Genomic DNA, 15,540 nt, shown 5'->3' with positions numbered 1-15,540 from the left:
GAATATTACAAATGTAATGTATTACAAACAAATGCAATGTCTGGGGCATTGTTTGAGGCCGAAGAATCGCTAATTAATAATACTTAACACTAACTAATATGTTAGTGTGTCAGTATTGTTTGCAAACTATAATAGGCCTGTATTATATATATGATATGTCGAACACTACTTATATGACACTGTCACAAATACTTTATTAATAATATGAAAACGTGCTCAATGATTTTTATGGAACGTTAGATAGATTATTGGAACGTGGAAGAATTTTGGTGATGGTGGTAATTGGTCATCTAGTTTATTATAAAATAAATCAGAAACAAGTAAAGTCAACAATTTTTTAACATTAATATTTGAAAGTAGAGGGCAACAGATGTCATCACCTTGATCCTTACGACATCGCTATCAGGAGATAAACTTCAATGTTTGAAAATCCATAACAAAAGTATTTTCTTTCTTTGGGGGACGTCCATTAATCACGTGATCGATTTTTTAAGGATTTTTGGACCCCTCTCTCCCTTGGTGATACGTTCTCAATATTCAAAATCGCCCCCCTCTTTCCCCGCCAAACATCACGTGTATTTTTGGCCAAGAGAAAAAATTGTAAATTCTTTTTTTTTTAAATGTTTGGATTTAAAAAAAAATCAGATAAAAAATAATTACACGTGATATCTTACTATACCCCTCCCTCCCAACGTGACATTTTGTGATTTTTTGTCAAACCCCCCGCCCCCTGAAAACCTCACGTGATTAATGAACGCCCCCTTACAAGAGTAGTTCATTATCTGAATTAATATATTGATAAGTCAACCACCGATATCTCAAAAATAAGTAAAGTCAAGAACTTTTTAACATCAATATTTGAAAGTAGAGGGCAAAAGATGTATATCCAGATATCACTTTGATCCTTACAACGCTGCTAACGGGATATAAATGACAATGTTTGAAAATTCATAACAAAAGTATTTTCTTTCGTTGTTATAATATGTTTACGTCGTGAGCGCTGTTGTTTAGTTTACGAGACTTTAATATAATTTTTAAGTATACGTTATTTAACTGTTTTATAAGATGTATAGTCATATTTAAGTAGATTTCAACAGTTTTATAAAATAGTTTACATGTAAGTGGGGTAAAAAAAAAACAACTGGACCTTTACCCTGACAAACGTCTGAACAATCAAAAAGAAATAGTAAATTAAGTTTAAAAAAGCTATAGTATTATTTTTATTATTCAGAAATTTTATTATCTTTATAATTATAATGATTTGCTTTTATTTTATATTAAATCATCATACTACGGATATCATTTTAATGAAAATACTATCCTTTATTTTGTACTCTTTTTTATTTAAATGTATGTTATTATTCATTATTGTTACTAGATGTTACATTATTTAGCAGTTGTAACAAATATTGTAATTAAAAAAAAGTTTAAAAAAGCGATTGTACAAGTGATAAATAAAAAAATACTTATTACAACTCTGCTGATAAATATGTCTGACAAAATACCAGATCAAGTTTATATACAGTGTTATCTCTGTAAAAAGTGTACCCATGAAATTTGTATTTTGCATTGGTTGAATAATGTAGCTATTATTTCGTAAAATCCCTTGAAAATTAAAAATAAGACATTAACTCTCTATTTGCTCCCTAGTTATCCCATTTTATCCCACCTTTTGGGCAAAAAGAACCAGATAAATTTTTGAATAATAGTAAAAAAACCCATTTCCACAATATTGAGTTAGTTGGGAGATTTACTGAACATAGTCAGATAGTTTAGTTTGGGTTTGGTTTTCTATGTGCACGCAGGATAATGTTCTGAATTTCAATGAATTTTTATAATTAAAACACTTCTCATAGGCCTATAATATTTTATCGTAATATCACACGAATAAACTTTATTAGTTACAAGTATCAAGGATATCCAGTATTAAAAAAGTATTGATATTAAAAGAAATATCGTGATTACTAAAAATAAAAAATTAGGAAATTTGTGTAAATATCAAAATAAATAGTATTACATAGAAATACTTCAAAATTTATTACAAAAATCAACAAAATTTAGTTTAATTTAGTTAAATTAACAAAATTTTCAATATAAATATATATAATATAAATATAAATCGTTTCTATTGTCGATACATTTTCAATATTGTATTTAGTTATCGTTCTTTATTTTTTATTTCAGTTATTTATTTTTTTTAAATATTTCAAAATTAAAATCAAATAAAAAATATATTAAAATGTAATAACATTGATGATGATAATGATAATAGTTGACTTTGGTCGGTATATATTTTCGTTATAATTTACAAAAAACAAGTATTTATATTATTACTTAAAATTTATCTTAGTATAAGTAGCGTTTCAAAATCTAATGATGCAATAATTTTGCTATTTTAGTATTCATTTTAAATTCTTTTAAATATATAAGTTTCAATTTCTTTGAGCCACTTAAAATTTTAATGGCTCTGATACTTAAATCATTCAACGACACTTAAAAAATCGAATGGCATTGACTTAGGGATTTAGATAGAAATATCTAGACAAAAATAAACTATTAAATATTATTTATTATAAATAATTAAATGTTCAAGTAGTAGAGAAACAATTCTGAAATAAAACACCATGAAAATGTATTGTAATCAGAACTATAATAAATTGTAAAAACATAATAGAATAAATAAAACCATGAACCATGTGTTTAAAATCTAATTGTTAAATGACTATATGATAAATTAACGACTAAATTTTTCCATATAGCAAAGGCCTATAACAAGTTTTGCCTTAACATTTTTTATATAAGTTTTTCATAAATATCGAAATGAGAAGATACGAATAAAAATTTGGCCTTTGATCTCCATAATTAAAACTCATTTGTAGTCCGCCGATAATCTTCGGATTTGAAAGTACAAAATAATTTAATATATTAATTTTTTTAAGTCGTTAACAATATTAATTGTTAAAACCGACATGGGATACTCCTAAGTGTAATAGACTCATTTTTTCGTGTCTTGAAGATGATTATTAGTGAAAAGTATAATAATAAATTGTTTATTGTTTTTTCTAACGTGCTAGAATTAATTTAAAAAAAAATCTGTGTAGTATTACTTTCGGTATTAAAAACTATATAGAATAATCGATTCACTTAGTATCAGTGCCAAACCATGTGCAATTATACTTATAAACACCTATATTTTTTATCAATATTATATATTTTTTTATTAACATTTATATAATTATTTATTACAAATAAATTGTTTATCAAACAATTTGTAAATTTTAGTAGTAAGTAGTAAGTATCATTTTGCCTTAATGCAAATTGTATGAACCTCCCAATACATGTAAATTTACAGAATTGAGATTTAGCTTAGTATTTATTTTAGTTAAAAAATTTAGTTAAAAAAGTGAATCGATCTAGTAGAACTCGAGAAATCGTGTCAACAGTACTGAAAAAGTCTGTTCTGAGAAAAACGCATTTAAAGTTTTGCGTGAAGCCAAACCAGTACGGAGACCGAGTCAGTAAAATGCCTTTATCTCCGAAAATAATTCAAATTTTCAAGAACCTTCTCGTACTCATATTCTTAGATAGTTAAACTTTGAAAATATGAAATAAAAAAATCGATTTTTTTTTTAATTTCTACACTATAATACCCCCTTATATAAAAATGATAAAAAAAATAAAAAATAACAAAAAAAATATTAAAAGATAAAAAGGTAAAAAAATAAAAATAAAAAAGTACTTAAAAACAATAGATTTTTAGAACTCGTAATAGAGGAAATGAATGTTGTTAAATGAATTAATATAATTTATATATTTACAGATATTATAAGTACGTTTTAGCAAATCATGTAGAAATAGCATTTACTATTTTTTGTTAGTAAAATATTTTACCTAAATTGCTGAATCTCTTATCTTAGTAAGTTAATTATATTATAATTGTATCGGGAAGTTCATGCAACTTGCCTTAAGGCAAAATGCCACTTACAACTAGTTAATATATCGATCGAATTGTCTTAGAATCTTCTTTTATCGACAACTACCTGCGGGCATTAATTGTTTCATTTATTTAATTATTTTTTTGGAAAGTTTCATTTAACGGAATAACTCGGCGAGAAGAAGTGATAAATAATGGTTATTTGAATAAATTTATGGGACAGATAAAGATAACCGCATTCATATGAAATAGTAGTTTAACTGTACTTCAGAAGAACGTATCTGGTTAATAGTTGATAGTTTTAATGAACAAGAAATGCATTATTAAGATTTTTTCATGTGGTATTGACTTACGGGATTTAAAAGAACTGTTTTAGATATTTTTACCCCGCTATACCCTATATGATTTTACAAACACCTAATGAAATATTTATTCTTTACTACATATAGTACAGAACTATTTTTTAACATTTAAACATTTCTTTATACCTGTGTTAATTTCTAATGCGGTTTTATTACACCACAAACTTTTATTACACGGATAATTTGTTCGCCTAATAATCGCGTTACATTTAATAACCAGAACCTGATTATTTTGTTTTTTTATATATCGAAACCGTAAAATGCAACGATTGAGTAATTACGAAACATTATTCTGTGTCAAATTATAAAAATTACCGATTTGGTACATTAAATTTGCGATTATTTAATTGCTTTGCCCGAAAGATGATGGAATGGTATTATATGAATTTTTTAGGTCGTGTTCGTTTTTTTGTGGCTTATATATTATTCAATGTGCAGTATTATAATTAATCATAACATCTGAAATAAATTAATTATTCGTACTAATAATGAATAATCATATAGGCAATTACGGTGATTAATCCTATATATAAAGTTCTTCTGTATATATAAGTGTATGATTTGATACTTCTCCTAAACGGTTATTCGGATTTTGATAATTCTTTTTAGAATTTGTCGAAGAAAATTTTTAAGATTTAATGAACGACAAAACTACAGTAATATTGTAGAAATAAATGGCAAAAAATACAAAAAACCATTTATCATTGTTTGTCATTGAAAACATTTGCTAGAAATGTCAATTCAGTTGAAATTTGAATTTAGCTGAAATTATAATCCTGGATAATATTAGAATATAATATACAAAAAATGTAATGTCTACCTTATTATTGCCGAAAAGCACCTGAGATGGGCCAGTATATGTTTGGCAGATGAAATTATATAAATCAGTTTAAAAAATAACGTAATAAGTCCAAAATTGCATATATAGTATTTGCTTTAAAATGCTTCAAGGATCGCGTTTTTATATTATTATCATTTTAATTCAAGATTTCAAGTTCTAATATTGTGAATACATATTTTTTGGTTTATTGAGAACTGAAAAAACTAATGTTGCATACCAAATCGATCACACATATACGATCATTCAAAGCACCTTTCAACAATCTTAATCAATTTCACGGGTTTTTCACGTTTTTTGTTCCCATTTCTTTTTTTAGTACGGTGTGATTCATATTACTTCTCCAAATTATGTTTGATTCATTTTGTTCTATATTTTTTGTATAGATCAAATAACTCTAATAGTGGAAAATATAATAAATAAATAGTATCTACAACGAAATATTTTAAGTTGAGAAACTATGTTCAAAAGTATGTCGTAAATAAAGTTTTATATTACTGGTCCAGCAAAGAAATTTAGTTTCGAGAGCTAATGATAATATTCTGAAGAAAATCTGTCATGAAAATCTCGAGAAGGCATCATCAAAAAATAAAATAATCAAATTTTAGGATTTCTAATTTTATAAAATTTAGAAATCAAATTATGCTACAGCGATATTGAAACTCACGATCTTCTTCAACCAACTAAGCCACGGCGCCGTTGTTTTCACAAACAGATTTACTTAAGTTAACGACAATATTTTGAGGAAAACCTCTTGTGAAAATCTCAAGAAACAAGACACCTTTAGAACAAAACAAGAAAAAATTAAACCCAAGGCTCCGGCGAGATTCGAACTCACGATCTCCTGTTTACTAGACAGGCGCTTTAACCAACTAAGCCACGGCGCCGTTGTAAAAACAACGAAATATTTCGAAATTTGCATGAAAATCATAACAAATTTTGCATACGTTATCGCATTTGTAGAATTTGCTCACGTATTGATAACGAATAAGCGTGTTACAAATCGCATAATCCGTGAAATAATCACTGAGGTCAACGTGCTTTTATTTATTTTACATTTTGAAATGATTCATCAACTAAAATGATGAATTTTTAGTACTGCAATTTATTTACTATCTTCAGTCATTTCAAAATTTAATTTTTTGGTATGTATGTACAGTAAACTCTTTTACAACGCTGTATTCTGGGACACCATTTTTCACACTACGCGGTGTTGAAATTAAGGCAACCTCTTAGAACAAGGTACTCATATAGAGCGGTTTTTGTTCAACAGCCTACAATTTACTAATTTACTTTTATATGTAGATCTTGATATAAGTTATATTATCGACTTTTTAAACGAATTATCCTTATTTGTATGTTAAATCCGAATTTCTTATATTGCGGTTTCCATATTACGGAATAAAAGTCACCGCGTTATAGGAGACTATTAGGAATTGACTATATATGTATGTAGGAAATAATAAAAAAATTACATTACATCGATTTGCATATAACACTAATGGAATCAAAAATTTTTTGTAACCAATAAACACCTCCGATTTGCTGATATTTTCTATTTGTTGATACTATATTATTTGCTGATATTTTATTATGTAATAGGTGTAAATATATATGAAGATAAAAAAATAAACTAGTGGGGTGGGTGGCATCGTGCCTTAAGGCAAATTGCTGGTACTTCCCGTACCGTAACGAAATGTTCGAGGAATATTGAATGTTTTCAAATAGATTATTATAAATATTGTAACATTGTCTAATATTTATAAGAATTATATAAACTGAAAATAAAATCTGAATTATTTTCGATATACAAAAAAAAAAAAAAAAAAAAAAAAAATGGTACAAAAATTTTTTTTTCCAAAATCTATTATTTCGTTAAGACAAGCAGAAAGTTCTTTGAATCAATTGAATCGGACGCTTAGTTCTCTCAAAAACTGCCATTTTTTGTACATTTAGCTCTGTATCTCCGAAATGGCTGGGCCTGCCTTTGCGAAAAACTAATAACCCCTTCTCCCAATCATTACTAATTGAATGTTTTTTAGATCATTCAAATCGGATGCTCCGTTCTCTCAAAAACTCGATTTCTATTTTCTGCACTCTTTGCTGCTTATCTCCGTAACTGCTGGACCTGTCTTTGCCAAAACCTAATCAGCTCTTCTCCTTATTAATAGGAATCGAATGTTTTTTAAACCATTCAAATCGGTTGATCCGTACGCCCGAAAACGTGGGCGAAAATTTGTATCCATACATACATACACACACACACACACACATATCCATTTTTTCTGAAGTATGCCAAAATGTTCAGAAACCTTCAAAACGTCGAGAAATGTGAAAATTTTCAATTCCGATTTTCCCTACGGGAAGTTAATAAACACCTCCAATTCAGCCAAGAGAGTTATTATTATTATTCGTTATTAGTTAATTATGAGTAAATTCGTAAAACAATAATTCATAAGATATATTTGTATAATTCGTAACATTAATACCGTTAGGGGCTAATTCGCAGTACGGGTCTATATTCGTATGAGTTGGTAGTAACGAATTGTCAAAAAGCTAAGAATTTGGTGTGCGATCAGGCATTTACACACAAAACCTAACTTCACGCATGTGCTAACAAAGAGACATCAGAAAATTGCAATTAAGTTAAAATTGTTATTTATGCATTTTGGAGATTAGGTTTTATATGTGAAACGCCTGATCGTACAGCAAATGCATAGCTTCTTGACAGTTTGTTACTACCAACTCATACTAATATAGACCCGTAACGGGACTAAGTAGATTTAGGGACCCATTCTCCAGCACAACAGACCAATGTTATGGCAAGGCTATGTTATAAAGAACTGTCTATACTAAATTTTGACAAAAACTATGTGGTTGCCGTGCAGTTATTTTTTTCAGGTTGTCAGATAAAAAATCTAACCTAGAAACCGCACAAATGGTAAAAAACGATGTTAGATAACATGGTCTTTCTGATACAGCTTCATAACATACGAGTGACGTTGCAGTTTATGTGTAAAACGCCTGAATGTACAGCAAATACATGATATTTTGACAACATTCAGTATGATTCAGTAGCATAATATATGGATGTGTGTCCAATATATTTAATTTAATACTATTCTAAAAAAAATCTTGAATTTTTTCATCGTCATTTTTGCCGAAGAAATTTGTGTTCGTTGACGCGTGCGATATGGCCATCAAATTAAACAAAATGATTTTCTATAAAAATTTATAACAATTTGGCGTAAATAGAGTGTAATAGTGATAGATGGACTTTTGTGGTTTAGCAGAAAGTGATAATGCGATGGTACTATTTTTTTGTTCAGATATAAATGATATTTATACGTTTTATTAGTGACATGGCACAGATTTGTAGACCAATTTCGAATTTTATGACAATGCAATCCTTGGAAAAAAATTACTAAATTAGGTGTAAGTGGCATTTTGCTTAGAGCAAGTTGCATGTACTTAAAAGCAATCATTATTAAAAGTATCATCTTTTTATTATGGTAAATAGTGCAGCAATGCACCAACAAAGACTTCAAATTATTTCTATGATGAATGTAACTCTGGCATTTCTAACATCTAGGGTACCTACTGTATTTTTCAATTCAAAAGTAGAATAATATGCTTTGAATACAAATCAACAAGGCATATAAAGCGAAAATAAACGTCATCTGTCTACTAGTCTAACAAACAGATATAAATGAAATGTATACAACAGGATGGACAAAGATTTTGAGAAGGAGGTACTTTCTCCAGAATTAAAATTCGTTGGATGAAGAATAATATATATACAGGATTTGAGGTAAATTGCCTTGTAATTATTTGCTGCATAAATAACTAATAAATTAAATTAATTCTTATACATCCACACAAAAACAAGAATTTTTTACTTCGCGTATAAATTATACAAATTATCGAAACAAAATTTTATGGTAAATTCAATTTAATATAAAAATAATGTAATTCAAGTTTCATTCGAGATTAATAAATAGATTAAAAGTGATAAATAAAAAATTACATTATTCGAAAAATATTAGTTCGGAATTTTTGAAGTTTTCTAAGTTTTAAATCTTATGTCGTGTGAGTAGATTATATATTGTGAGAGCCAATTAGTGACATATAGGGATGAACATTGTAGAGAGTGCAATTAGAGACAATAAACAAGTTTTTAGAGATGAGGGGTGTTAATAGAGACGAACGAAGTTGACATTTACATCGTTTGAATTTTAGATTAAAATTTTATTAATTAACTTTCCATAAGGAATTAAGTTTATGTATGTAATATAATGGTTATGTACTCGTATAGAGTCAAAAAATAAACAATAAAAAGAAAGTTATCCAAACTCCAAAATTTAAAATGAATATTTTTGCATATCTTTACGTTTTAGAGGTTTCTGAACATTTTGGCATACCTTAGAACAAAAGAAAGTATATGTGTGTGTGTGTGTGCATATATAAATTTTCGTAGACCATTTCGGGAATACAGATTAACCGATTTGAATGATTCAAAGACATACAATTATATTGATAGGAGACGTGCTGATTAGTTTTTGGCAAAGGCAGGTCCAACCGTTTCGGAGATACGGAGCAAAGAGTGCAAAAAATAGAAAGTAAGTTTTAGAGAGATCAGTCAATCCGATTTCAATTATTCAAAATACTTTTCAAAAATGAAGAACTAATTACATTTTTGCAGTGGCAGGTCCAGCGGTTTTAGAGATCCAGGAATAAGTAAAAATAACTTCAGATTAATTCAAAATTAAGCGAATACAAAATTGAGCATTTTTTAGTTTTCAAATTTTTCTTTGATTATTCAAAAAGTTTGTACATACATGTAAATGTTTTGAAAATTTCGTATGGGGTTTAAAATAAAAATACCAAAAGATTTTAAACATTAAGTTTATTAAAAATAGTTAATATAAACTTGTAACTTGTTACAATATTTATGATCCTATTCTCGGATAACATAGGAATGTTGTGTTTCCAAATATTCAAAGAAAAGTATATTAATAAATTGGTATTTTTGGTACACCTATATTTTATTTCGAAAAACAATATGTTTTCTTGAAATTGGCTTTCAATTTGATGACGGTCACAAAATTGTCAAAAATACACCCATGGTGTTTGTTCAAAATTATTTAAATTTCTTGACTGTGAACGGCTAAAAACTAACCTCCAAAATAGCATAAATATCAAATTAACATTAGTTCGACCTTATGTCCATTTTATTCTATCAGGCAAATTGCTGGAATTTCATGCACCGGAAACTAATTTTTTTTAATCAAACTTGACTTTTGTGAAAAAAATGATTTTTTTTTTATTTTGATTTTTTTAAGGAATTTTGAACGATTTTTAAAGCAATTGCGTAATCGAAACATCGAAATTTTCACCAGTTATTTATTTTGTCAACGCAAGTAAAATGTTTTTTGAATCATTCAAATCGGACGCTCCGTTCTCTCTATAACTGAAATCCAATTTTTTGCACGTTTTGCTTTGTATCTTCGGAACGGCTAGACCTGCCAATGCCAAAAACTAATCAACACGTCTCCTTATCAATACGAATCGAATGTTTTTTTTAATTATTCAAATCGGTTGATCAGTGTTCCCAAAATAGTCCACGAAAAATTGTATCCAAACACACATACATACTACACACACATACACACACGCACACACACATACTCATTCGTTTTTTTCTAAGGTATGCTAAAATGTTCAGAAACCCCCGAAACGTAAGGATATATACAAATTTAAATTTTCGATTTCTTTGTGATTACTATAATTTACCATACGGGAAGTTAAAAAGAAATTATCACTCTAATATTTTAGCAACTGAACTTTTAGCAATTTTGAGATAACTGCAAATTTTGCAGATAATTCAGGAATTGCAAAAAGATACTCAAAAAAGATAAAAAAAGCATTGCAAAAGTCATTCAAGGAACCAAAAAAAGCCATAAATTATAATATTTTAAATATCATGCAGAAAAATTTCTAGATCGGTAGTTTTAACGTTTTATGCATTTTGACCCACAATTTTGTTTTTAGAATCCTATTCAGCCGTAAAAAAATAGGTTGGAAAACATATGTCACACACCCAAAATATGCAATATTATTTTATTTTGTGGACCTGTGTTATTATTTGAATTAACTAACGTAATTTATAATAAGATAACACAGATAACATTCATATCTAGAAAGTTTACCACAGGGTAACCTTCTGAAATTTTTATTCCTTTCAACAAAACTCCAATCACTAAATGTCTCTTCGAGACAGATTGCTATTTACATAATAAAAATAAGACCTCACCTTTGCAACCTGCGATCCATTACCCATGTGACCCACAAGAATAGCACTGGGTCTTTGCTGTTCGACCTACTGGTGCCGCCGCCAACGTGTTCGGTTTGGCTCCAAATGCACATCCGCGTGCCTGGAATTGAATATAACAACTTGTTTAGTAATATTCTAAGACCGAATGTCTAATTTCAAATGCACACAAAGCCATAACACACGTCACATCATAATGATACTGGTCAAGTAGGCAACTCGCCAGAAATGCGGTAATAATATGAAATATATGTGAAAAGAATTAATATAGGCGAATGAAAATTTTGATAGGAGTGATACTTGAAGCAAAATATGGTGGCTGCAGACACATAAAAATTAAATGAAAATGCTAGTAAGACTGCTATAAATAATTAAATAATCTGTGGTGTTTATTCTGCCGTAAAATAGACCAAAATGGTACTAAAAAATGTCAAAATTCTATGTAATTGCTGTGCAGTCAGGCGTTTTAGATAGAAAACCTAACCTAGAAAACGCACAAAAAACAATATTATCATAACTGGATCATTGAGACTTGATATCATATGAGTGACATTGCATTTCATATATAAAACGCCTGATCGCACAGCAACCACGTAGCGTTTAGACAGTATTTAGTACGATTTTGTATGAAAACTGCCACGTAACATTGGTCTATTCTACAGCAGAATAGGGCCATAAAAGGATATTATAATACTAATTATAATAGGTAACAATACTATGATTGTTATGTCTCTATGTCAATAACATTACTATGATTGTCATGTTTCTATGATTTAATTTATTCAATTCAACTTTTGAGTATTTTTATAGCTATAGTCCTAACCTTTCTGTAAAAAAATTACTAGAATTAAGTAAAATTAAACGTGTGATGCACGTCATTGTGACTTAAGACAAATTGCTAGAACTTCCAAATTGATTGAATTGAAATACAAATTGAATACAAATTGATTCATTGTTAATGAATAATTGTTTAAATATTTTCAATATTTATATAATAAATGCTGTCAGTATTTTATAGATCTAAAATACGTGCTTATATTTCGGAAACGACTTTTATACAATTTACAAAAAAACATGTAGTACCAAAACCTAATCCTTGTCGTTATCTCATATTTCTAAGAATTATAATAATTTAAAATAATTGTTTTAAATTTTGATTTTTTTTTGAAATATTGATGAGTGAGCATTTTTTACCAATGAAATTTGATTTTTATTCGTAAAAATTGATCTTCATAGAGTAATTCTTCATTCACAAGCCATATGTGTTTTGACTCATTATAATCGGATGCTACAGACTTTCAAAATTTGCTATTTTTTGCACTTTTTGCTTCGTATCTCCGAAACGGCTGGACCTGCCTTTGCCAAAAACTAATCACCACTCATGAACACAAATCAAATCGTTTTTAAATCATTCCAATTGACAAAAATGGATACAAAAAATTGTATCCAAACACACACACATCAATTTTTTAGGTATGCCAAAATGTTCAGGCGGTCTTGAAACGTAAAGATATGCAAAAAAATCGATTTTAATAAAAAAAATTTTGTTTGAATAGCGATTAAACTTAAGTCTTATAAATTCCTGTAATGATTTTATACAAAAGACAGCAAAGTAGTCCCTCCTAACCCTTTCCACTAGGATGCCGCCGCTCCGGAGGCAAAATACATATAAATTTTGGAATTAACGAGTGGAAAGGGTTAAATCTTATGAAATCTATTTATCTTTGATAAAATTCCTATATGATGATTATTATTTTATAAATTCAGAAGCGGTATTTAGAAGATGACGCACATAAAAGTGAAATTAACGTTCTGGAATTTTGTACCGGAATCAGTTTCATATTTATATATATATATATATATATATATATATATATATATATAAAGTAAGAATAAAGTAAGAAAAATCATGTACTCTAAAAAAATGGCTATGGGCTCGTAAAATTCGGTAGCAAATTACTACAAAAAGCGTTGAATCATCATTTGATGAATTATTTGAATACAATGTGAAGATACAATCATTGTACTACAATGATACAAACAAATAAATTAATGCTCATCATGTTATTTAATATTCTCAGTAATTTTAAAACCTAGTTGAATCAATAATAAACGCATAATCATATACATAAAGGTAACATATAATTTCCTCAATCAAATACCGTATTGATTACTAATTCATAAAAAGTATGACCATGTGTTTTTTATCACTTTCTTTTATGTTCATATGAATTACTTACCGGTGGTCAAGTTTATGAAAGTTCAAGATCACTTGTAAAAAAAGTGCTGTCTATATTTTTATTGCACTGAGAAATTTTAGAAAAGTAATTTCACGTTGGAGTCGACGTGAGAAATGGTGTACTGTTTGTTAATTGGCTAAAAATGTTAGATCTGAATAGAAATTTATTTTGACCTTAAGTTATTTCATAAAGTCTATTCAGTATATTTACAACTGCTTTGTGATTACAAAAAGCTTCAAATGTTTAGACAGGTGAATTCAAAAAGCAAGATCATCGATAAAAAAAAATGATTTTATTATTTTTTATTTTAAATCTTTCATGACGTCCAGCCAGTTGTAATTGTTATATTTAAAAATTTTTTTTTACATATTTTAAATTGGTGCCTGGAATCGTGCCTTAAAGCAAATTGCTTTTATATGCTTTGAAATTTTACGAGAAAATCGATTTTTTTGAAAATTTTGAAAAAATCGACCTTTTTTAAAAATTTGATATATAGACAAGAAAATTTGTTTGCTCTATTTGCCAAAAACAAATCAGCACGTCTCTCTATTAATATGAATCGAATATTTTTGTAATCATTCAGTTTGATTCGTGTTCTCAAAATCGTCGGCAAAAATACATCCAATTTTTTCGTAAGGTATAGTAAATAAAGAATTTCTATTATTCAAGATTAACGTAATAAATTCATAAATAAAACATAATAGCGTAACCATTAAATAAAAATAAACTTTTAGACAATCAATGCGTCAAAACTGCCCAAAGACTCAAAAAGTCCTCTATATAAATAAACGACTCAAAAATTTCACCAATTGTTTGATTTATCTTCAAATATTACATAAAACATACTGCTGCTCATAAATTATTTTTTTGCTTCGAAAAATTTCCAAATTCCAGAATTGTAGCCCTTACCATTTCAAATCCGCATATCTTTCGAATTTCGCGTTTGCTTTAAAAATTCAAATTCTCCAAGATTTGCTCCAAATCTCCTCCGGACATGAAAGATTTCTATCTAGAATTTCTATCTAGAAAATGGAAAGTGTTTATAGTACACTTGTTTACACATAAACAACAATAATAACAACTCAACCGACTGAGTAATTGAATCAGATTATGAGAACACGTGCAAGGTTAGAAGATCGTAAACCGCGATTTTGAATCAAATAAATTGTATCAGTAGAACTGGAATGATTTATTTATGTTTATATGCTATTTTCTGTGTTGTACTAGTAAAATATATTGTGGTAATTTATATCAGACAACTTACATCTGTACAACAGGTCTTGGATGAAACATCTATCATTCAAATTCATTCATTTTATTTAATCAAACAGGTGGTAGGATAACGGATGGAAAATAAAGATTTATTTCCACTCGCGAATTCCGTGATTTACATAAATTTTGCCGCCGGAGGGGCGGCATCCGAGTAGAAGGGGTTGAAAAAAATATTTCTACATTTTACTTCTTTGTTAACATGAGCTACTACACATATTAAACTGAAAACATAATAAATTTGCTTGTAAATGAAAGAAAGTACGAAGAACTTTTGATGAAAAACAAAAAGTATTTTGAAAATAAAAAGCAGCAAATGTTATTCAAATATCTTAAGCTTTATTTCTTACCCAGTAAACCACAGAAGTTACCACCACGTAACACATTTTGTAACTTTCGTTTCGAAACTGATGTTAAGTACACGAACCGATGCTGTTACGTATATTTTGTGAGCTTTAACCACCGTCGACGCGTTTAAACGTTTATAATACTGCTTTGTTCGTATCTGTCGGTACGTGGCGTGGTACGTTGCACGGTCACATACATTTGCTTTTGACAATAGCCGT

At 28.4% G+C, this 15,540-nt stretch overlaps 1 non-coding gene across 1 annotated transcript; it reads right to left on the bottom strand.

The window, feature by feature from the left end:
* Positions 1 to 5,947: 5,947 nt before the first annotated feature.
* Positions 5,948 to 6,021, bottom strand: Trnat-agu. The gene has a single exon. It is a non-coding gene; the product is annotated as a tRNA-Thr (tRNA).
* Between the last annotated feature and the right edge of the window lie 9,519 nt (positions 6,022 to 15,540).

This window comes from Ctenocephalides felis, unplaced genomic scaffold (genome assembly GCF_003426905.1).
Source record: "Ctenocephalides felis isolate EL2017-DRISC unplaced genomic scaffold, ASM342690v1 CF-g0.4_SCAFFOLD_03573, whole genome shotgun sequence".
Taxonomy (NCBI): Eukaryota; Metazoa; Arthropoda; class Insecta; order Siphonaptera; family Pulicidae; genus Ctenocephalides; species Ctenocephalides felis.
The sequence above is the reverse complement of the archived record's forward strand: the minus strand, read 5'-3'. Positions and strand labels throughout refer to the sequence as shown.